The sequence below is a fragment of the Equus asinus genome, chromosome 4 (assembly GCF_041296235.1).
Source record: "Equus asinus isolate D_3611 breed Donkey chromosome 4, EquAss-T2T_v2, whole genome shotgun sequence".
NCBI classification, from domain to species: Eukaryota; Metazoa; Chordata; class Mammalia; order Perissodactyla; family Equidae; genus Equus; species Equus asinus.
In genome coordinates, this window is record NC_091793.1 from 67,997,501 (window position 1) to 68,022,579 (window position 25,079).

Consider the following 25,079-nt stretch of genomic DNA (forward strand, 5'->3'; position numbering starts at 1 on the left):
CACAGAAGGTAAGTATCGTACGCACTGTTATGCCTTACCTATAACAAAACCACTGCCTTCATTCTAACAAGCATTCCTAACATAAGACTAATTTGAGCTCTTTCGATTCCTTTTACTGGCTGCGAACACTGGATACTAAGTACTTTTCATATTCCTGAGATTACTGGTTATCAACAGTTCTTGCAACCATAATATATTAACACCTCTATTAATTAGAACCCTCAAGGCATATCAATGATTCATTTTTTTAAAAAGGTTTTTAACAGCAAGATCTCAAATAACCACAGCTTAAATGCACCGTTCCAAACAAGGTAACAAGGCTGGGTGAATATATTTTTAAAAATTAGACAGCACATGAAAGGTTTTGAAGCTAAATTGTTACAGCAAAATATTTTATTCAACAAAAGATTCAATCTTAAAGTTCTATTTTTTTTCGTGAGGAAGATTCACCCTGAGCTAACACCTGTGCTAATCTTCTACTATTTTGTATCTGGAATGCCTCCACATGGCTGACCAGCAGTGTAGGTCCGTGCCTGGGATCTGAACCTGTGAACCCAGGCCGCTGAAGCAGAGCACGCAGAACGTTAACCACTCAGCCACAGGGCCAGCCCCTTTAAAGTTCTACTTTTAATCAACCTAGTTTAGATCTTTGTCATCTCATTTCCAGTCTTCTAAAGCTACGTGGGTGAAACCAGTCTCTCCATCTTCTAACTCACTTTGCGTCTCCAAGCAGGAGATTAATAAACAAATTTTTTTACTGCATTTGCAATTGGTAATGATTAATAACCTCCCACGTGGCAAGCCATATTGAGAGAGAGAGTAAAGAGAGCCGACCAAATTATTCAGAGTTCAAGATACTTTATATGAAAGAGCCAGAGACCCAATACCAAGTTGACTATATTCGAATTAAAAGTTCATTAATCCATCTGCTTTTTGGATGATCCTCCAAACAGTTACAAGGAAACATCAAGGAAGATCCTTAAAATTTAAGATATTGACACAAATTACCTGCTCAAGACCATCTACTGTTGCATTAGCTTTATCATCATCAACGCCAACATACAATGGCTCCTTTTTTCAGAGAAATCCTCGCCAGGTCTTCAACTTTTTGAGTTTGTGTGGGAGAAAAGAGCGTGGTCTGTCTGCGTGCTGAAACAGATGCAAATAAAGGTAACACAAATCTTTCAGGAAATCTTCAGAAGTGCTTCACACCTACAAATGCTCCAAGTAGAACTCTGAAAACTCCAGCCCCAACGGCCTCCTCTGGTGAAGTCTATCGAACATTTAAGGAAGAAATATTACCAATTCTTCACAAACTCTGCAGGACACTGAAGAGAGTCTACTTCCCGGCTCATGCTTTGAAGCCAGTCACTACCCTGATCCCCAAACCCAACGACGGTTCATAAGCATAGATGCAAAATTTCAGCACAGTGACTCAATATACAAAAAAGGATAATGCATCATAACCAAGTGGGGTTTTTCCAGGAATGCAGGGTTGGTTCAACATTTGAAAGTTAACCAATATCATTTACCATATTAACAAACTAAAGAAATAACATCTGACAGTTTCAAAGGACACAGAAAAAGCATTTGACAAAATTTAACATTTATTTCTGATTAAAAAATCTCAGCAAACTAGGAACAGAAGGGATCATGCTCAATATGATAAAGTGCAGCTACAAAAAAATCTATGGCAAACATCCTACTTAATGGTGAAAGACTGAACGCTTTCCCCTTAAGATCAGGAAGAAGACAAAGATGTCTTCTCTCACCACTTCTATTCAGTATTGTACTGGAGATGCTGGCCAGTGCAGTCAGGCAAGAAAAAAAGTAAGTGAAGAATTTTATTTTTTTACATGTAGGTGGTATGTTTGCCTAGGTAGAAAACCCAAAGGCTAATTTCATCTGGAAGGTCATACTGAACAATCCCACTGAGTACAGTAATAATTATCTTGCCAGATAAAGGGTCAAAATTAAAAAATTAAATGTATTGTATATACAAGCAATGAACAATTTAAAATTTTAATAAAATACTTAGGGATAAATCTGGCAAAAGATGTGAAAAAACCTGTACTCTGAAAACTCTAACACACTGCTGAGAGAAATTACGGAGCTAATCAATGGAGGTATACCTTATTCGTGGGTTTGAATGACTCAGTATTGCCTTCCAACAATGATCTATATTCAACACAATCCCAACCAAGATCCCAGTTTTTTAGGGGGTAGAAATTGACAAACTGACTCTAAAATTGATACAGAAATGCAAAGAACAAGAAGAGCCAAAACAATCTGAAAAAGAACCAAGGTGGGGGTTAACACCACCCAATTTCAAGACTTAATAGAAGGAAATGGAACTCTCACACACTGCTGATGAGAAAGCAAAATGGCACAAGCTAAACATACACCAAACACTCCACTCCTAGGTAGTCACCCAAGAAAAAAGGAAATGTATGCCCAGGGTAAGAGTTGTAGATGAATGTTCACAGCAACTTTATTTGTAATAACCAAAACCCGTAAATAGCACAATCATCCATCAACAGGTGAATGGATAAACAAGTTGCGGTACATTTACACAATGGAATGCAACTGAGGAATAAAGAACTACTGATACACATAAACAGCATGGATGACTTGCAAAAGAATTTTCTGAGCAGACCAATTTATAGTGTATGATTCCATGCATACAAATCCCTAGAAAACACACACTGATCTACGGTGACAGAAGGCAGATCAACGTCACCTGGGAGGCAGACGTGTGTGAGCAGTCGTTGGAAGCAGGTGAGGGCTGTTCTTACTGAAGGTGAAAGGGAGGGATCACAAATGTGCACAAAGAAGCTTGAGGGTTACGGAGATGCTCACTGTTTGATTGTGGTGACGGCTTCACAGGCATAAACGTATCAAAACTTAAATTGTTTACTTAAAATATGTGCAGATTATGTCAATTATACCTCAACAAAGCATTAAAAAGCAAACTCTCTAATGAAGGAGATTATGGCCTTATTATAGATATAAGCAGCTTACAATGTTGCGAGTAGTATAACCAAGATATGTACAACTCAAATACAACACAGAAGGCCGCAAGTCTACTGCCACCTGGGAGACGCTAGAATGAGGTAAGGAAAGGAAGATGGGGTTGCGGATGTGGACTGGAATGACACGTAAGGACTGTTTAACTTGCATTATAACCTCTAAAATGGCAAAACCACTGTAACAAGTTACTAGTAAGCTTGATGCTTGCATTTCAGACAACCTCTAAGGTTGATTGACACAAGCTCACTTGGCTGTGTTAGAAATCTGGTATTAACAGTTTTCACATAGGAACAACCCTCACCTACTTCCAACTACTTTGCAAACCACATGCAGATGCCACCTACTTACTCGTCAGAAGTTTAATAATTTGCTTTAATTTCTCTTCAAACCCAACATCCAAGATACGGTCAGCCTCATCAATAATCAGACACTGCAGGTTTTTATACATAAACCCTGGGGTATTCTAACAAGACAAAGAAAAACTGTTAGCTGTCAGGTTGAGGTTTCACACAAGACAGTAAGACAGGGACTACACAACAGTGTTCTCTTACCTGCATGTGGTCCAGGAGACGGCCTGGTGTGGCCACAATAATGTTGATCCCATTAGCTAGTTTCTGCGCTTCAGCAGATCTGTTACTGTCCCCCATTGTTAACCCATACGTATGAATATGGTGTGTCATTAGCTCCTTAAGAACACCAAAAGTCTGCATGGCCAGCTCCCTCGTAGGTGAGAGAATAAGGACTCCTGTTCCTACAAAGGCAACAATGACACGCGGTGAAAGTCAGCCTGCAGTTATCACCAAGAGCGCGTACCCGGTACAATAACTCTAGTGAGGTACGGCAAAGACAGTGGATCACAGACTTACCATTTCTGGGCATGAACTTTAACTTAACAATGAGTTCAACCGCAGGGACGAGAAATGCCAGGGTTTTGCCACTGCCTGTTTTTGCAGCTGCTAGAAGATCCCTAAGGATTAAGACAGGAAAGGTCAGAGACACTTAGTCTACTCATTCAACAAGTCATGTACTGAATACCTGCCATGTCACTACCGCATATGGTTTGGGCATCAACGCCAGAACATGAGCAACAAAAGACCCAGTCCCCACCTTCTCCATCGCTGAAAGCAATCACCTGCGTCAGATACCCAACTCAGAAATAAGAACCAGGCTATACAACAGAAGGGAACGCTTTTCTTCAAACATCAGCAAATAAGTCTTTAAAGCAGGTTGGATACGTAAGCCAACACACAGTGCAAAATCAACCGAACATACTGGTATTTCCTTTCTGAACTACTGGCACTGAAAACAGATTAAAGCCCAAACATCAATGTGGATCATACCTTCCTTCCAGAAGCGGTCTGATGCTTTTATGCTGAATCTCGCTCATGTTTGTAAAGCCCATTTCTTTTATTGCCTTTAGAGTGTTCTCATTGACAAGACTAGTCAGAGAAGCAAATGAAGTATCCTCGAAGGCTCCTAAATAGAAGACAGTTTATCATGAGCAAGTTTCCCCCCCCCGCCCCTTTTTAACAGTTAATACTGCTATAATTGCCTGGTTAGTTTTGCTGGCTAAAGGCACCACTGGGTTGGAGTCAAGCTTAGAAGAGCTTCCTCCAGTCAGAAAAGCCAAATCCCCAACCATTTCTATATATAAAGACGATGACCCTACACTTCTGAAGTTTCTCCACCGCTGACGGCGGTGTACCTTATATCCCAGAGCCTAAACTGTGACAAAAGAAGAAGGGGCGGAGAGGACGTACAATCAAGGAACTTGTATGAAATGAAAATGGCAAGGCTGGCGGGGTTGGGAGAGAGTTCAGAGAAAAACGAAATGTTTAAGAAATCTGAAATAAAAAGTGAAAACATTTAGTATAATAACAACTGAATTTGAAGTCAATCGAAAGAGTTGTTAATTTAACTCTAAAGAGACTACTGAGAAGAGTCAGGTACAGACACAGACTGTTGGAGTGAACCCACACATCAACCGTGCTGTGGACCTGCAGCAGGTGAAGGCATCAGAATGACCCATGAGTTCCCCAGCCCGCACACGCCCTGGCTATAACCCAGGTCTTGCCAACATGGGCACTATGGACATCGTGGGCTGGATAATTCTCTGTTGTGAGAGGCTGTGCTATGCATTATGGGATGTTCTGCAGCATCCCTGACCTCCACCCACTAAATGCCAGTAGCCTGTCCCCAGTTCTGACAACCAAAAGATGTGGCCAATCCTCACAGGCCACCTGGGACAGAGGTGGGATTTATGGGATGCAGGACCTTCGATGTTAAAACTGGTCAAGTCCTGGGTAAACTGGGATGAGCTGGTCACCCTACCTGGGAGGCAAAACTGCCCTGGCTGAGAACCACTGCCAGAGCCTTTGCCATTCTGATTGAGCACGTCTGGTGCTGGGCCTCAATATTTTAACAAACAAAAATCTCAAACCAAACCACTCAAGTAACTCCTGGACATCTCTGGTTAGGAGCAACTCATGCTAGCCTAAACTCTTGACTTTACAGACAAAGAGCCAAAGGCCAAAAGAGGTCAAGCCAGCACAGGCCCTCAGTAATGTTAATCTCATCCTTCTTCCTTATCAGTAACTGAGCCAGTACTAAACTTCTGGGCTCCAGACTCCTGCGCCAATGATTTTCCTACTACGGTATGGGATGAGTTCTAGAAAACGACAAACCGAAGGAACAAAGGATCCCAGAAGTTGTTTGTGTACACAGCAAAATATTTCAAGACTTTAACTCAGAATTTGATTTGTGTCTTTGTTAGACTTTTTGTCTGGTGCAGAGGGACAGTGGTGCCTGACCCTTTTTGTGAAACTAGGAAGTAGGGCCCCTGTGTTATTACTAAAACCTCCAACACTGTCACTCTGTGAAGTTGTTGCCTTTTCCCCCAAAGCCTGGATCTCTAGTGATTAGACCTTCCTCAGCCCCATGCTAGAACTCTGAGGGCAAAGAATCTAGTCTAGATATGAGGAGAGGGTGAAAAGGAAGTGATCTTCTGCATTTGGTTTGGGCATTTTGAGTGTCTGTGAATGTTCCGTGTTGTGAGTTGAATGCTGAGGGGCTTCCTGTCTGGATGTGAGGGCCTAGGCTGCTGGTTACCAGATTTCTTAATTTCATGGACCAGTAAAATTTTAAAGCAAAAATGGAGGTTGACCTATGGTTGCCATCTGTCTTTTGCCAGGCAAGGGCCTTTTTAAAAGTAACTGCTCTTAGTTTCTCTATCATTTCCTAAAAAGCCATTTAACTCCCAATCTTAAAATAAAAGACAGTCCTTCAAATTGAATACATTTAGCATCCTGAAAAGCTTACCACATGCCTCTAGTTTTTTCCTGTTTTGCTGGAGACCAGTGAAAGGATAGTCACGGACCAACAGTTGGGAACCATTGAACTCGTTGTCTTGTGCGGGGCTCGAGACTCATCACCCATGTTCACACCATTTACAAAGCTACAGTAACACCCTCTGAATGCCAGCCAGGAGAAAAACAGGTCTAGCTTCCAGCCATTGGTATTCTAGGTCACATCTTTTTCTCCCACGTGGGATGTGTATCCTGTGAGGGTAGCTATTTTTCTCGAATGCCAGGGAGCTGTGGCAGAGCGTGGCTGTCCAAGAGGTTCCCTCCACAGCCCTTCATGCTGGGAACTCCAAAACAGTATTGGATTGTCTGTGGGAATCCTATGACTCAACATGCTTTGCCTTCCTTATCTGATCACACTCTCCAGCATCCCACCAAGTGATAATTCTGGGTAGATCTGATTAATGGAAAAGGAAACAAGTATGAAAGGCCAGAAACTGGATCTGTGGATCCAAAGCAAAGCAGAGACAAATTGACTTGAGCAAGCGTCAGCCTCCTTAGTTGTCTGGGGCTGTGGTGCTGGGGTCGGGGTGCGAGTTAGGAGCTACCGTAGTTCTGAGTGTGGTCTCATCCTCTGCCCCTGCTTCTGGCTTTGTCCGTGCCTGAGGTGGTTGTTTGGAGGTGGGGTGGAGTGGAGTGATGGAAATAAATGGAAGATGCTGACAACAAAAGAATGTTCCTTATGTAGATATTCTCAGCCGCCCCTATCCTGGGCAGCCACTTCCTAAACGTGTCCTTTCCTGGAGCTGGCTGCCCTCCGTGATCAAGCATTTCTTCCTGTCCCTGTGGGAGCACCATGCAGCATGCCACGTGTCTACTTTCCTAGGCAGCTAAACCTTGCCACGTGTGGCTGTGCTCTTGGGGAAACACAACTACTGTCCAAAAACTGCTTTTGAGATGTAGTGGCTCTCTCTGGAGAGAGAATGGCAAGCCTGACAGATGGCACCCCCTCCATGATGTTCTTCAGTAGTACAGGAATTGAATGAAGAGCCAGGGGAGGACAACAAAGGCTCTTATTTGACTTTGCGTTCTTACCCTCAGAGCACTGGAATCTTCCACAGGTTATGGTGTGTGGGTGTGTGTATGTGTGTGTTTTAATTAACTGGAGTTTTAGGTAGGGAGAAACACCTCCTTTTGCACATCAGCCCAAAAGAGCTGGGAAACATTTAATGAAGCCCATATGTCCAGCCTTCTGGTGTGGAAGAGCCTGTGAGTTGTGACACCCAGCTTTGTGGTTTGCTAGCTGTGGATCAATGGGCAAGTTACGTAGTGTCTCTGAGCTTCAGGTTCTGTCATCGTGGCCACTACCAGCCACCTTGTAGCATTGTGCGGATTGAGAGAGAGAATGTTGTGAGTGCCAAGCTAACCCGAAGCCCAAGGCTGTGTACTCAGTACACCCTGTTCTCACATCTGAATAGTTTGGGGATGTTTTCTCATCTGTCACTTGAGGGTTATACTAGGGGTTCTCTCTGGTTCTTCCCCTTTCTCTGGTCTGTGGTGCAAGAAGCAGGAAAAAGAATGACGTTGAGATCGATCGCTAGAACCAGGTGGTTGTGGGGATAGCTGCATTTGTGTTATGTTTCGGGTATTTACAAAGCACTCTAGTACATGTGGTTTCATTTGCTCCCACAGTAGCTCTGTGAGGTGAAAGGAACTGACATTCTCAGTTTCACTTTACATGGAGAGGGAAACTGAGGCCTGAGGCTCTGAAGTGAGGCTCCTCCTGCACAGCTGCTCAGCTCTAGGTCCCACTGGATCTTAGCATCTCAGACGCTAAGCCAGTTGCTTTTGCTATAGGACAGTGTGTGTTGATAGCTTGTCATCACGTGGTCAGTTCAAGGACAGTGATTTGGGTTCACGAGTGGTGCCATCTCTGAGTTGGCCTTCACCGCAGTGGTGTTTCACCCCATCGGCTCACGTTTCCTAACTTTCTTCTGCAGTGGCTGGTGAAGCGAGCTATAGAAACAAAAGAAGAGATGGGTGACTACATCCGCTCCTACTCTGTGTCCCAGTTCCAGAAGACCTACAGTCTCCCTGAGGTCAGTGTTCTCATTTTCTTTTCTTGTCCAGCTGAGAGCATGGGTGCACACTTAGAAGGAGCAGAGTGAGCGCAGGGTGCCCTGCACTCCCACCCCCATATGGCATCTCTGCCTCTGCCTGGGCAGCACTGAGACTGGGCCTCCTGGGTCTCTAGAACTGCCTCTTTAAATGGGCACTGAGTGGAAAGCCCTATGGTTTTGTCCTTTTCTGTCAGTTTTGGTACTTGATCCAGAACTTTTATTAAATTATAGGAACATGAGTATATTTTTTGTATAGTCATATAAAGCTTCTCAAGAGACCACTTGCCTAGAACATTCTTAGAGTAACAGTTGGAAGGTAATCACAACAACAATAGCTCATCACTATGAAATGCTTACTACATTCTAGCCCCAGCACATCACCTGCCTTCTACTCTTTAATCCTCATGGCTGCCCCCTGAGATAGGTGTTTCTGTCCCTGTTTTACAGATGGAGAGACTGAGGCTCAGAGGCTAGGTAACTTGCCTGAGGCTTCCGAGCTCATAAGGATTTGAAATGAGAATACTTGTCGTCACCACTGCACTCAGTGGTCCCCGTTTTTCTCTCTGACTATAGAGCTCTGTTTTGGAGCCAGCTGCAGAGGCCGTAGCTTTTTCCCATGCAGAATGTATTCCAGTTTCTTAGAAAACTGAGACTGGTTCAGGTGAGGTAGTGACGGGAGGTCGGTTTATAGGCAGACGGCTGAGCAGTCCAGTGCGTTGCAGTCTTCGCACAAGATTTGTTTATTCCTTGTTTTGTCTTACAGAATGATGACTTCCTCAAGAGAAAAGAAAAGGCCATCAAGACTGTTGTTGACCTCTCAGTAAGTTCCCCTGTCCGAGTCCCTGTGTAAGAGAAGAACGTAGGTTCACAGCCTCCAGATAGCCCTTTGGTTTAGTCACAAATGCCCTGCTCCCTGAGGCTCCGCCTGCTGGGGCTGCCCAGGAGCTGGCCTCAGGTTGGGGTGTGAGGGAAGCCCTGCCTTCTGTGCCCGCTGTCTGGACCCGGCGTTCACGGGGAGAACTTGCCACGACCACTGCACAGTGTTTTTCTTAGTTTCGGTTTCAAGGGAGAAATATTCCAAACTCGTAGCCCTTCCTTGTTTGTCCCAGTGCAGGTATAAACTTTGAGTAGCTCCAAAGAGGAGATGCTGACCTGGAGAGGGTAGATTGAGGTTGCTGCCCCCATGGTGGCTTTGGAGAAAGAGTAGCTTCTGTGGAATGTTCTGGGATGGCCTCTGTCACCATGCGCAGCCTGTTGTAACCTCTGGGAATCTGTATGCGTGTGCCCACTTCTCTAGCACAAGGGGTAGAGGAGCTTCGGGCCTTTTCAGAACACTCTGGGCCAGAGCCCAGCAGAACCCGGTCAGCCCGCCCGCACTCACCCCCCAGCCTTCCTACCTGAACTGATGGGAGTGGAGCCTCAGTGCCAAGGTGCAAATTCTCTTTCTTCCGGAAATAATACATCATGCTGTTTTGCCTGTTTTTCACTTTAAGAATAAGTGTGTGGTCTCCCAAAGTGATTATTCTGAAAAGAGTAACAGTCGTTTGATGATAAAAGACATAAAGTGCTTGTTTAAAACAAAAAAAGTCTTTGTCGCTTTATAGTTGTCATGCGTATTTTTTCCCCTGTTCCATTTTGGAAATAGGAAGAGTGGAAAACCTTTAAGATAGTTAGGCTCTGAAGCCAGATACAATTTTAAGTTTGGTGGCAGTATTAAATAACAAAAAGAAGAGGACATGCTATGACAGCAGAGTAATTTTTTTTCCTGGTTATGAAATAGGTGTTCAGTTTAGAATATCCTTAAAGTGTTTTTTTTAAAAAGGTTGACAGCTACAAGGGAAGAAACTCAACGTTAATTTCACAACACTGAAGCAGCCACTTCTGATGGTTGGACATGTTTCTTTCATATTTTTAATGTGCATTTTTATAGAATTATGCTTTAAATATAATTTTGTAGTGTTTTTCACTTACCAATATGGAGTTTTTTGTTTTTTGTTTTTTGTTTTTTTTGAGGAAGATTAGCCCTGAGCTAACCTCTGCTGTCAATCCTCCTCTTTTTGCTGAGGAAGACTGGCCCTGAGCTAACATCTGTGCCCATCTTCCTCTCCTTTATATGTGGGACACCTGCCACAGCATGGCTTGCCAGGAGGTGCCATGTCCTCAACCGGGATCTGAACCAGCAAACCCCAGGCCACCGAAGTGGAACATGCAAACTTAACTGCTGTGCCACCGGGCCGGCCCCCCAGTGTAGAGTCTTTTGTATGCTATTAAAGACTCCTCCTAACAGCGTTTGTCATTACAAATAATAACCACTTGATTGGATATGCTGTTGCTTTCTCTTCTTTTAAATGATGCTTCATTTCTGGAAAGATACGAGAATCAGATGACAGCCTAGCTCTGATACAGGGAATTGGGAGCTGGGGCGGGAGAGGAAGGGAAATTCTCTTTTCCCTATAAACCTCGTAGTATTTGAATTTTATACCAAGTCTGTGTATCACCTATTCAAAAACAGAAAATAAAAGTAAACTTTTTAAATGAATGCTTAGTTGAATATCTTCCTGTGTAAATCTCACTCTGAGCCGTGCGTGGTGAGTGGGAAAACATTACGGTTTTCAGCCTTATCAGTGAGAATAGAAGGCCAGCATAGCTGTCGGTCATCCTATCAGTGGAACTGGGACTGGCCTCTCTGTACCCATCAGACATTTCAGGCCTCTAGAGACACATTATTTCTTCTTCTCATTTGCAGTGGAGTTTTTAAAGAAAATCATCTGCTTGGTAATGTAACTGTGTAGAATTTAAGGAGACAAAGACAAAAATCTGGTGCCCAGATGTTGTTCTAAGCATTTATATATAACTCATCTAGCCTCACAGCAACCCTAGGAAAAAGGAGTATTTTTTTTTTTTGCAGATGAGGAGACTAAAGCACAGATAGCCTATGTATGTTGTCCAAGGTCACATTGGTGATGGTGGAGACTGCAGGCAAACTCTTGTACCCACTATGCTGTGAGCTTCTAGAGAAAACGGTGTTTGCAGCTAATGAGAAAATAATATCAAGAAAAACAAAAGCGGAAAAATATTTGCAAGTGTCTTTGATAATAGTTCAAATTGCATAGTTTTTTTCTCTTTTTATGTGTGAACTTACTCCTCAATTGTCTGTCAGTACATTTGTAGCAGGAATGATAAAGAATTTTTATGGAAGGCCAGACCTGGCCTTTGGGCTTTGTTTTCTTCTTTCCCTGTCTACTGAAAATTCTTCTCACTTCCAGATTCTGTCTTCTTAGGTTTCTTAACTGATCTGTGTTGCTGTTAACCTCCATCCCTCCTGCCCCTCGCTTTTGCGAGTGCTTCCTTGCAGCCTGGAAATAAAAGTCCCAGAAGCTTGCAAGAGACTCCAGGGCTGCACTGCATGTCCCTGGCTTATTCTTGTGAATCAGTGTAAGAAGTGGAGCAGCTTGCTGTTTGTTATTGTTGTCACTGTCCCCAAGGAAAATCCTTCCCTTGGTAAAGGTAATGAAATCCTTCCTAGATGGCCAGGGCTTGTGGCTCTTCACCAGTCTCAGGCCCTGAAGGGAGTTTTCTTCTCCTTCTAGCCTTTTCCCAGTACAGCCCTTCAGATGCCTCATCAGTGTTTGTAACTTGCTCCTTATTGACAAATCTGGAATCTCAAATTTAAATTATGAATGGTAAATTGAGGATTAAAATGTGGCCAAACATTTTAATATAGGTGCCTGGTTTCTAGACCCAGCCTCTAATAAAATATGTATTTAGGGGCCGGCCTGGTGGTGCAGCGGTTAAGTTCGCATGTTGTGCTTTGGCGGCCTAGGGTTTGCTGGTTTGGATCCTGAGTGTGGACATAGCACCACTTGGCAAGCCATGCTGTGGTAGGCGTCCCACATATAAAGTAGAGGAAGATGGGCACACATGTTAGCTCAGGGCCAGTCTTCTTCAGCAAAAAGAGGAGGATTGGCAGCAGTTAGCTGAGGACTAATCTTCCTCAAAAAAAAAAAGTGTGTAGTTGCTATTTATTGACTGACGGCCTCTGAGGAGCATGACACCTAATTAGGCATTTTACACATGTTATTTCATTGACTCCTCACCAACACTCAGGGAGTTCTATGTTATTATTTTCATTTTAGAAATCAGTAAGTTGAAGCTCAGAAAGGTTAGTAAAATGCCTACATAGTTGCAGAGCTAGGAAGAGGCAGCCAGAGTTTGATTTTATATCTGACTCCTCAAATACAACAGATGTTGGTGCTTTTTCCAGTTTTCTCCCTCTTCACCTGGTCTCTGATTTCTCACGTATTGCTGGCCCCAATTTTGTAGTAATGTTCTTGACATTTCCACACTCTGGGCAATTATTCTTCTGGGTCCCAGAGACTCAGACGCATCCAGAGTGGTTGGGTGCTCTCCCACCACCACTTCGGTTCCTTGTGGGGCCAAGTCCTGTGACTTTTCCTATTTGAAGACCCCTTGTCCAGCTGGACAATAGATGCTAAGTGGAGATTGTTGTGTTGTCTTCTTTTTTCATCTATTAGCGTGATACTGTTGTGCCTCAACCAGTAGGCTTTTACTTACTCTTGTTTAGATATGACCTCTTTAAAAAAATCAATATTAAACATTTTAATGTTTTTCAAAATATTTAGCTTATTCTTATCTTTAGCCATCCTTATAGGACTATTCCAGTCTTTGCATTCATGCTTGGTTATGTAGCCCAGGCTTTTTTTTGGTGCATGACTTTTTGTTTTAAAAAAGCTTGTTTTTCTTTTGTACTGGTACTCTAGTAATAATGATAAAAAACTAGAAATTGGAGGAAAAGTACAAAGACTGAATCACCCATGATACCACCAGCCAGGAATACTCACTTCTATTCCAAGCATGAAATACAGGGTTTACAGCTATCAATATAGAGAATTAGAGAGAAGAAAAACTGGTATTATACTGTATATTCTGTTTTGTTGTTTGCTCATTTTGCTTAACAATGTAATTGAAGATATCTTTCCATGCCAGTAAATATGCCTCCATAGCTGTAGTGGCTGTGATCGTTTTTAGTGGCTGTTGAGCATTCATTGTGTGGTACTAATTAACTAGCTTAGTTTGTATCTTTTTTTTTTTTCTTTTGGCTATTATGTAGGACATCCTCATGGCTAAATTTTTTCTTTTATCTTTAAGTATTTACTTAGGATACATTCCATGAAGTGGAAGTGGGTCAGAGGTTATGCCTAAAGCTATTAGTACCTCTTGCCAGATTACCAGGCTGAAAGGCTGTTGTGAACTTTAACTTTTGAGCTCATCACCTGGGATATTCTCTTTGTCTAGGCCTTATTTTTCTTTCTCCTGGGAATTATTCCCAGTGCTTCTGCTTTTTTCTTTGAAATGTGTTGGTGTTGACTTTAAACAATAGACAGCCAGTTATTTCTCCAGCAAAAATGAGTTTATTCGGGATCAACAGAGAATTGCAGTTAGGCATCTGTCACCATGGTGAACCACTTGCAAGGTCCAAGCAACAAGGGGAGGAGAAACTCTTTCATAGAGGGGAAGAGGATGTGGGGAGGGCTAATGTAAACAAAGAGTCCATTGGAGGAACTCAGAGTTCAAAGTGTACTGGCTTTTCACTGGCTGAGTTGTGACACTCTCTCACTGGCTGTGACAGTCTCTCATTGGCTGGACAAGAAGAGGAAGTCTTTCTTCTTCCACGTGGGCTCGACCATTGTTGTAGGGTGTGAGAGCTTCCCCTTCTGGCCTCCTGACTCCATTTTAAATGAGGTTTCTATTGATTAATTTTCACATTTTTCTCTTTTGATCAAGACCTTTCTCTGAAAGCATCGCTGATTGAGAGGTTTTCCTGATTTTATCGGCCTTTATTCCTGGTGCTAAGGAATTTTCCTGGGTGTCATGTCCCACATCAGAGGGAAAGTGCACAGGTTGGAAACCTATTGAGGTCACATTCAAGTAACAAGGAGGAATAGGAGGGAGAATTCTCAGGGTGGTTTTTTTCTTCCTTAAGTCCATATCTTATCAAGATCATAGGCATTGGAGGTCATCTGAAGCGTTATGTCAGCATCAGAGGTTTGGCAGACAAGCTCCCAGCAGGCCTAGTCTGGACATCTTGGGAAAGCTGTCTCATCAGATGTCATCTGCTTTAATTCCAGGAAATCTTTACTTTCAAGTCACCAGATGATGTGCAGGTCTGGTCAGGGTTTGGTGGTTTCTTTAGATGTGTCACATGAATCCAAGAGTCTATTCCAAGAGTTTTGTGGAGGAGGGGTTAGTTAGCAGTACCTGATAGGGGCCTTTCCAGCGAGGTTGAAGAGAGTCCTTCTGGAGGTGTCTTTTCTAATAGATGGAATCTCCAGGGTGCAAGGTGTGATGCTTAAGGTCTTGGTCTCGCTGGAGCACACCGTGAAAAGATTGCTCTACCAGAACGTGCTTAATTTTGTTAGCATCTGTTAGACCTTTACCGTGTTGCAAAGTACCTGACAGGTAAAAGGGGTTCCTCGATCATCATGAAGTTCCAGAGGAGTTCCGCAGGTGGGATCTCCTTTCCAAAAGGATCTTAGCTACAGAAGAGGCATTAGCCTGTCTGCAAAGGAAGGCTTCAGTGCAGTGAGAAGACACAGACCATGATTAAACAAATTTATATCCACGAGACAGGGGAAGTTGGCTGAAATTCATTTGCCAAACCTCGACTGGTTCGTTAGACCATTTAAAATGTCTGGGAACAATACAAACAGGCTTCCCTGGATTATATTTTGGACAAGTGGAACAAGTGAGGTATGCATTTCTTGTGGCCTTGTTTCTATTTCCCCACCAATATTGATTCATGAATGCTATCACTTTGTCAATAGACAAGTGGTTAAATGCATGTACACTGTTTAGGAGGGGGCATTCTGGAGTCCGTGGTAGGACTTGGTTGGTATTTAGTTTGAACCAGAGCTTTCTCTTCTCTTATCAAACCAACAACTGTTGAATTTCCACTCTTTTTCCTCTTCTGAGGCCAACTGTTAGGCTTCTCTAGCCAGTTTTGCTAAGTTATCGTTTGGGGAAATATCCCTTTGGATCATGACAAAGGCTTGGCTGCTGTTGGTTCCTTTAAGGGCAGTATTCCTTGTGGAAGTTTCAGCAAGGTGATTTTCTTTTGCTTCCAGAGATTCAAGTTTAGAATGCCGCGGTATCTTGATAATAGCTAAAGAGCAGGTAAAAGTATAGCATCTAATAATTTCTGAATGTAGGGGCCATTTTTAAGTAGGCAAGCCCCATTTCTTTCACAACATTCCAAAATCATAAGCTTACTCTGAAAGTGTGTCTACTATTAGTATAAATGTTGGCAGTTTTGCCCGTGGCTAAAGTACAAGCCTGTGTTATAGCCTATAATTAGACCTGTTGGGCTGAAGAAGCCATAGGTAAAGTTGCTGCCTCAACAATATCAAAAGGAGTTGCAATAGCATACCCAGCACAGTGTTGGCCATTGTCGCCTTTTAAATAAGAACCAGCAGTGAACCATGAGAAGTTGATGTTACTTGGGGGAGTTTCCTGAGATCGTCATGAGGGGTCAGGAGGTGATCTGGCGGTGTTAAATTGTCACGAGGGGCTTTGTTGGTACTGGAGGGGAGAAGAGTAGCAGGTTACGTTTATTACAACGTGATAGAGTTACATGAGAAGCAGTTACCAAAAGGATTTCATAGGAGATGAGGCAGCTGGCTGAAGTATGTTGAATGTGGTGAGAATTCAGGAGGGCTTCTACTGCATGAGGTACAAAGATAGTTGAAGGGGATCCCACAGTTTCCTTGGTGGCCTTGACCTAAAGGGCAGTGGCAGTTTTGGTTCTAGGACAAGGGGATATCCCCTTGCTACAAGGTCCACTTGCTGGCTATAATACCCTATGGGTCCATGGTGGTCTCTGTTTCTTCATGTGAGTACCCCAGGGGCATTCCCTTTCTATTCATATATAAAAAGGAAAAAGGGAATCTGATAGTTGGGATGTCCAAGGGCAGGTGGGTTCGTTAAACTCTCCTTTATGCCTTAAAGCCTATGTCATCCTAGTCGTCTCACAAAATTGAGTTGGGGTTTTTCTTTAGTAAAACATACAGAGGTTTGGCCATAAGAGAGAAATTTGGAATCCAATTTTGGCAGTAGCCAACTAACCCAAGAAAACCTCACAGTTGGTGCTTAGTTTTGGGTTTTGGAAACAGGACACTATGAAGCCTATCTGGATCTAGGTGTCGCCCTTGTTCTGATATCAGATGCCCTAAATATCGAACCTGGGTTTGGGCAAACTACAATTTTTCATTAGTGACTTGTGTCCCTTAAAGGCTAAAAGCTTTAGTGATTGGATGCTGTCTTCCTGTGAGGAGGCAAGGGAAGATGAGCAAAGAAGCAGATGGCCCACATATTGCAGCAAAGTAGAACCCCTAGGGAACTTTCTATCGTCCAGATCAGCTTTCAGGCTTCGTGAGAAATGGGGACTCTCAGTAAAATCCTGAGGTGTTACTGTACAGGTGAATTGTTTTCCTTCCCAAGTAAAGGCAAAAAGGTACCAGCTAGCTTCATCAACCAGAAGACACTAAGAACACAGTGCACAAATCAGTTACATAAAGGATTTACTTCCACTGAGAATGGGTGTTAGTAGCATATGAAGGTTAGGAACAACAGGATGTCAAGGGATAACAATGTTGTTTATTGCTTGGAAGTCCTGGACAAATTTCCATGCTTGGCCCTTGGCAGAGCCTGAGACAAAGAAGCCGGGAAAGAGGAATGTCAAGTTTGGGAAGCCATTTTATCTTTCTTTAATCATTTGTTTGCCTCATTTAATCTTAAATTTTTATTTTGCAAAGAGGCAATTTTAGCCTTGTGATAATGTTTGGAAGCCTCAAAATACCATTCAAAATAGGTATTGCATTCAGTTTTGGAAATTATGGAGTTATGGTTGTCTGATTTGGTTTTTAAAAAAGTAAGTTTGGAGAGTTCAAAAGTTCCCTATGATTGCCATTGGTGTTCTAAATTACCTTTGGTTAAGTTGATCTGTTTAGTTAGAGACGTGAATGAGTGAGGACTATGTTTTTTTTGTTGTTGTCATTGTTATTGTTTTTAAATATGGCGTATGAGGGCAATCTTACGTTTTAGTTTCTTTTAATTTTTTTTTTAAACTTGATTATCTTTGAATTATTATTTTTTTGGCAGGGGAAGATTCACCCTGAGCTAACATCTGTTGCCAATATTCCTCTTTTTTCCCTCCCCAGAGTCCCAGTATATAGTTGTATACTCTAGTTGTAAGTCTTTCTGGTTCTTCTGTGTGAGCCGCCACCACAGCATGGCAACTGACAGACGGATGGTGTGGTTCTGCAACTGGGAAGTGAACCAGGCCGCTGAAGTGGTGAGCGCTGAACTTTAACCACTAGGTCATCAGGGCTGGCTCAGAACTATGGTTTTTAAATATAAAATCAGCCAGGGTCCCTGTGCAACACAGGGGGCCTCAAAATGTGTTCAAACAGCCTAAACAGCCTGCAGGTTTAATACCAGCACAATTCTAAGAGAACAGCTTAATCCGGGGTGTGGAGGGTGGGGAGTGGCGGGGGTCAGCTTGAAGGCCAAAAGCACAGTTCCAGTGGAACATCCTAATCCAAAGGCTAAACAGCCCAGTTCCACTTGAACAGCCCAGTTCCAAAGGAATGGGGCCGAAGGCTGAACAGCACAGTTCCAATGAAATGATTCAGGATCAACAGAGAATTGCAATTCAGGATCCACAACCATAGTGAGCCCCTTGCAAGTTCAGAGCAACAAAGGGAGGAGGAACTCGTTCATAGAGGACAAGAGGAAGTGGGGAGGGCTGTTGTAAACAAAGAGTCTATTGGAGGAATTGAGAGTTCACAGTGTACTGGCTTCCATGGGCCGAGTTGTGACAGTCTCTCACTGGCTGAGCTTTTGCTGGGCAAGAAGAGCTGGTCTTATTCACTTGGGCTTTGCCATCATTATAGGGCATGAGAGCTTCCTCTTCTGGCCTCCTGACTCCATTGTAAATGAAGTTTCTGTTTATTAATTTTCACATTACTTTCTTGTCCTCTCCATACCTCCTTTTCACAGAATGGCTAGCTGCTTTGCAGAAGGCTTGCTTCATAAGAGGTGGTATTTTTCAAAGGACGTAAGAAAATGAAATTGTTGCCACCCAGGACAAGCCTCCCCTTACCACCTTCCACTTTTGCATCATCATAATAATCGCTCATTTGTCTCAGTGTGCTGCTGTATAGCTTACTTCCTCCTTTTTGAGCTGTCAGCCTTCCATGTTCATGAAGTCTCTGTCCTGTGCAGCGAAGTCTATTACTCTCTCTTAACCTTGAGTAGAGAGTACCTGTGAATTTTGACCCAAAACCCCAAAAGATATATTCATTTATTATTTATTGAGCATTTTTTGGTAATGTTTAGAATTGTGTATGAGAATAGAGGGGACAGGAAAAAACAAGACTTTTTAGAGCTTCCAGTCTAGTTGAAAGGAAATGCATTGCTGAACTTACTGGATCATCTAAGAAACCAGGTCATTTAAAATTACTACTCCACTGTGTTCTTCCATAGGGCATTCTGTGAGGAGGGCCTCTTCATTCAGCAAATGTCTGATAAAAATATGCAAAAAATATATGTCTTATCCTTTATTATTTGTCAGATACCGTTAAATATATTGATTGATTAATCCTCACAATAACTTTACTTATACCTGTTTTACAGATAGAAAACCAGAGGTTAAAATAACTCGCCCTAAATCAGACAGGTAGTGAGTATTGGAGCAGGGACTAAAACCTTATCTGTCTGACCCCATGTATTCATTCAATAATATATATGTTTTAAGATTGACATCTGAGCTAACATCTGTTACCAGACTTTTCTTCTTCTTCTTCTTCTCGGCAAAGCCCCTCAGTACATAGTTGTACATTCTAGTGGTAGGTCATTCTGGCTCTGCTGTGTGGGACGCTGCCTCAGCACGGCTTGATGAGCAGTGCTAGGGCCGCGCCCAAGACCCGAACCAGCAAAACCTGGGCCACCGAAGCAGAGCACGCGAACTTAACTTTTCGGCCACGGGGCCAGGCAACCATTCAGTAATAGTAATTGAGCACTCACTGTGTGCCAGACCACATTCCAGGAGCTGGAGTAAAAGCAGGGACATTCCAGTAAGAGATTCGGGGTTTGGGGACCACAAGGTGGCAGTAGCGCACACAAGCTTTATTTGGGCTGTGCTTTGACAGGTTTGCATGTGCGGTGAGGGAGTCTCTCACAATATGTGGCCATCCAGAGGCTTAGGCACAGGGGCCACCATCCAGAAGGGGAAGGGAAGAAGGGACCCCCCCCCCGGGGGCATCACAGAGGAAGTTTCAGTGTCTAGGTGATGTTGCTCAGCAGCACAAAGGGAAGTCTCTGGGTTAGAGGTGTCTGAAGGGCTTGGGTTCTTTATAGCCCCAGGACTTATCCTGCATGGTTAGCACGTGCTAGGTGCAGTTTCACAGAGTATGCAATGTACCCAGACTGTAAGTGGCTAAGAGTCTGCTTATTTGGGCCATGTTTAAGACAATTGGCTGTGTAAAAATTTGAGTTTGGCACTGGCAGGCTTTTGAGCCAACAGGTCTCAGACTGCTGTGAAGAAATAAACCTAGGAGCCAACATGCAGAAGCCATCTGTGGCTCATATATATAATGCAGTGACCTGATTCTTATTTACTAAGTTATACTGCTTGGTACAGACTCAAGGAGACCCGAGGCGGGACTTGTGCTGGACCTCAGAGCAGAAGACATGCCTGCAGGGCTCATGTAAAAGAGAAGAGAAAAGAATTAAGGCTTGGGGTGTCTGGAGAAGTCTGCCTCCCCAGCTAACTTTCCTGTCTATAGACATGTTCCTCTCTTCAGAAATGATCGCCGTCCGTCCATCTCTCATCATTTCCTTTGCTCAGTACCCAGGGGCTTTGTTCTGTTTGTTGTTGTGTTATTAATGTGAGAATGAAAAAGCAAACAAATGTATTTGTCTCAGTTATAACTGTTTCTCATGGGATCTTTCAGGACTTTGCCCTTGGTGGTGGAAACATCTGTGGAGCCCCTTTAGGTGGAAGCCAGTTTGTTCACGGGGCTCACGGGCTGAGGCGTGTCTGTTATGGGTTTGCCTGTTGAGCCCTGTGACAGTGAGCTGTTAAGGTCAGTGGAGGCAACCCAGGATTGTGGCTTCCTGCCGGGTGGGGTGTGGTCTGGCCCACTGGAGCTTTGGAGTGTAGGATGCCAAGTTGGTAGTGACTGTTTCACTGCCTGCTCCTTTAGGTCATAAAGGAGTTGTGAGGGGCAGCAGTCAGGGCTTTGCCGCAGACACTGCCTGGCGCTGTGCTCTGCTACTCCCTCACCCTGGTGTTTGGATGTGATTCAGAGCAGTTGCTCTCACCGGTGAACCTGCTAAATAGAGATGTGTGACTCTCACAGTGCAAGAATCTCTGCTTTACAAAGGACTCCCCTTAATTCTTTAATCCCATGCATGTGTCCTTTAGCATCTACTGAGACAAATGATCAGAACCCACCATGACGTGTGGTCAAAGTTGGGGTATCAAACACCTTGCAGAGTCCCAGTTCTGGAGTGATCCTGCCTCTATCATTTACCACCTTTGTCCCCACGGGCAAGCTGTTTAACCTCTCTGTGCCTGTTTCATCATCTGTACAAGGAAAACAAGGATAGCTACCCTCATAGATGTGAGGATCAAATGAGCAGCACATATAGAGCAGTATATACCTGGCACATACCCAGCATTCAATAAATGATTGCCATTACTATTGCTCCCACTATCAATGGCAAAAGATAAGTTGATTCTGTTTCTTTTTTAAAAACACAATCAAGTGTAAAGCATTTTTTTAATTAATCACAGACTTTAAATTATTGATGGAATTATGTTACCACATCAGTATCTTTGCAGGATTAAAAGAACATGAAGAATGAGAGACTGGGAGTATCCTTCAAGATCTGTTAGTCCAACCTTCATTTTACAGATGAAGAAATAGGCCCAATGAGAGGAACTGCCTTTCTCAAGGTCATAGAGCTAGTTAGTGGCAGAGATGGGACTAGACATCAGTGTTCCTGACTCCTATTGCTGCGAAGGGTGACTTGGCAGTAGTTCTTTTTACACTTGGCCTGGAAACCTCTATAACATTTAGGTCCCTAAGCAAACCATTGTAAAGATCCATGTGGCAGCCTCACCTTGTGTAGTGAGTCTTGTGAGGGGGCTCAGCGGAAATGGCTGGTGGGGGACTAGAATGCCCACCAGAGGCAAGTTAGTGTAGTGGAAAAACCTTGGGACTGGCAGCCAGGGTACCTAGGGCTACGCTGGATACTATTCTAGAGATCCTGGACAAATTATTTAATCTCTGCTTCTGCAGTAGTAACGTGGAGGTAACAGCATCTGCCCTGCCTGTACTTCATAGAGTAATTATAAAATGCAAAAGGTGAGGTGCTTTAAAGTATAAGGAGTGATTACATAAAGGCCAACGTTGTCATTGTTTGCCAGAATAGAAGGTCTTTGTAGCTGTTGGTTTCAGTATGCTCTTGTTTTGGAGTCAGTCTTCTTTGGAAGAATCCAGTTTCCTGTCTCAGGTCATTGACTGTGGTAACTAAGGAAGATAGCAGTTAAACTCAATAATATGGTACTGCTACAGTAGTCGAGCTCATTGGAAATTAAACCATACACAGTAAGTGACATCATATGGGTTAATTATATTTTCCTTTCCCTATAAATTTGTTTTATGTTATTTATAGTTTCCTATTCATGTAGACACTAGCAGCAAACTAGGGAATGTTTGTGGCAGCAATTATAAGAACAACCTTCAGCATCATCCCGGACTCTTTTCCATTCCTTTTCTACAAAATTGTTGAGATTCTGTAGTATGTGTTGTAGAACAAATGTTTTTCTGTATGTTTGAAACTTTTCATAATAAAAAGTAAAATAATAAAATTAACTAGAATTCTCAAGGGGGGAACAATTCTAATTAGAATAAAAATGCCACTATCTGGAGAAGCCTAACAGGAACACTTGTCTTGGTGTTGTCTGGGTAAAGATTAGATGTGTTGAACTCTGGTGGTGGAGAAGAAAAGGTCCAGAAACAAATGGAATACCTTGGTTGTGTAAACAGCTGCCTATTTGTACCCAGAGCCTTGAGAAAATATTACTAAGGTATTATTTGACTGCTAGCTTGGCAGTCAACTAGGACATTTATTTGGGGTAGAATGACAAACCAGGTTATCTGGAGGTGAAGACCAACATTAATTGAGCACCTGGTACATGCCGTATGCTTTCTTTAGAAGACAGGGAGAGAGAGAAAGAGAAAAGATATATATATAAAAGACATGTATATGTAGATATATATAGAGAGAGATAGTTTCAGAAGGTGTCCTACACAAAATAGATCTATATTTTCTTCTGCATTTATAACTAAATCACACTCTAGTAATTTAAAAAGTCAGTGAAAATTTATAGCGCATTTTATGTTTTCATACATCTTTTTGAGGATAAACCTCGAAACACTTTTATGAAAAAAGATATGTATCTCTGAAGGATTTGTAGCCACTCTCCTTCTCCTGTGTTAGAGCCTAAGAATTGACATCTCCTTTGCCATTTCAGGACTTTTTTGTAAGGATTGTGGGTTAACATATATATGTCTGTGATTGTTGAACTGGTTTGCCACTCTGGGTGGTGAAAAGGTCTGGCTATGTAGTGACTGTGCAAATTTTGTATTTTTTCTGGAAAATTTTATTGAGGAACAAAAAAGATTTGAATAGAGAGAGAACCCTTGTTTCTCAGTGCAACACTCAATATTATAAAGATGTTGGTTCTTCCCGAAGAAACCTATAAATTTGAGGTGATACTAATCAAAACAATAGTTTTCCATAATGAACTTGACAAGCTGATACTATGATTCATCTGGAAGAGAAAATGTGTAAGAATAGTCAGGAAGTTTGAAAAAGGACAGTGGAGACATGATAGAGACTCATAAAGCAAGAGCAACTGAAGAGGATAATATTGGCATATGTTAAATATGCATGCCATTTTAAATCAGGGAAGAATGACTATTACAGTGATAATGCTGGGATTCTTAATTTTCCATTCAGGAAAAAATATCCCTGCCTTTCACTGTACCAAAAAAAAAGAAAATCTGGATGGATGAAAGAGCTAAATATAAATTACAAAAGTAAGATACCAGAATTTTTTTCACAATCCCTAGGATAGGAAGTAAGATATAAAATGATTAATAACTTTGACTACATAAAATATGAAAATGTCATAGGACCATAAAAACCCGCTAAGTTAAAACAAAGTTGGCACACAATAGATTGGGTGGAAATACTTCTACCTGTACCGAAGTCAAAGGAGCAGACTCCTTGAAGGCAGTGACCCTGAGTGCGCCCTGTGGACCCGCAGGAGAGATGCGCGCTCGCCGTGATGGGGAAGGACTCGCTCCCTGCCTGACTGGACGCATCTGGCAGCCAGCTCAGGAGGAGAGCCTTCTCACACGCAGTAAGTGCCCTGTCTCCTCCACTTCTTAGGATGTTTACAAGCCCCGTCGGAAATACAAATGCCAAGAGGAGCTGCTTGATGAAGAATCTCGAATCCATGCTACACTTTTGGAATATGGCAGGTAATGAATGGGATCCTGTCTAAAGTGTCTATTTTATAGAACCATTGGAAAGAAAAGCTAATTTGAATTGCTTCATTGCGATTAACTTGGTTGACTTTTACCTGATTGAGTTTGCTGTTTTTTACCCTAGATTTCCAGCATCAGGGGCTTTTCTCTCTCAAGTTGTTAGCCAAGTTTCCTGATGGTGCTAGAGACCTGACCTTTGAAGGGAGCCCTGGCTCTGCCTTCCTTGGGGGGTTGGGGTGTTTGGGGCATTTGCAGCAGCTGGGGGGAGGGTCCGCACTTCGTGCCCCCGCCATTTGTTGAAATCTTTAGATAAACTAAAGAATTGAAAGCAGTTATAGCAGTTTTACTTCTTTAAGTGTTAGAATAAGAGTTTTGGTTTCCTGTGAAGAATTGTCCTAACCAGAAGAAAGAATTTAGAAGTGGTTTGTTACTTCTTAAAAAAGTCTCTAATTTTTAAAAAAGCAATCTAAGATGCTCAGTTTTTCTGTGAAACACACACACGGAAGTGCTTCTCCTCACTGAATTTTTGGTTGACCCTGGGTGTTGACCTTCATTCTTGTCCTGCGTTTTCTACTTAGGGTGACTGACTCCTTCATGTGAGTGTGCCTCCTTGTGCTTCTTCCTTTATGCTGGAAGTGGTTGCTGTGCGCTGCCTCCTAACCCAACCCTCCTTGCGTGGCTGGAACTAACAGCACTACCACCTAGTGTCTCCCTAAGTGAGCACCCGATGGCTTCCCCCTCTGGGGTAATAGAACCAGCGGAAATTAGGCTTAATTGGCTTAATTATTCCATCTTTCAAATGGAATTGCAATCACCACTTTGTTTTTGTTTTTGAGGGAGTAGTGTGGGGTCAAGTCCTTCCTTCCCAAGGATGAAAACTAGTCTGTTTTCTAACTAGTTGTTAGTTCTGTCCCTAAGCCACCTGGTGTGTTGGCTGCCCCCACAGCTGACAAGTTGCTGCTGTGAATTGAACCCCTCTTCTG

At 42.8% G+C, this 25,079-nt stretch overlaps 1 long non-coding RNA gene and 1 pseudogene across 1 annotated transcript; one reads left to right on the forward strand and one right to left on the reverse strand.

Moving 5' to 3' along the window:
- Positions 1-4,417, reverse strand: part of LOC139045008 (ATP-dependent RNA helicase DDX18-like) — a 9,243-nt pseudogene extending 4,826 nt beyond the window's left edge.
- Positions 4,418-8,068: 3,651 nt separating this feature from the next.
- LOC139045182 (uncharacterized) lies at positions 8,069-24,126 on the forward strand. The gene is made up of 3 exons (XR_011503072.1): positions 8,069-8,431; positions 9,216-9,272; positions 23,999-24,126. It is a non-coding gene; the product is annotated as an uncharacterized lncRNA (long non-coding RNA).
- Positions 24,127-25,079: the final 953 nt, after the last annotated feature.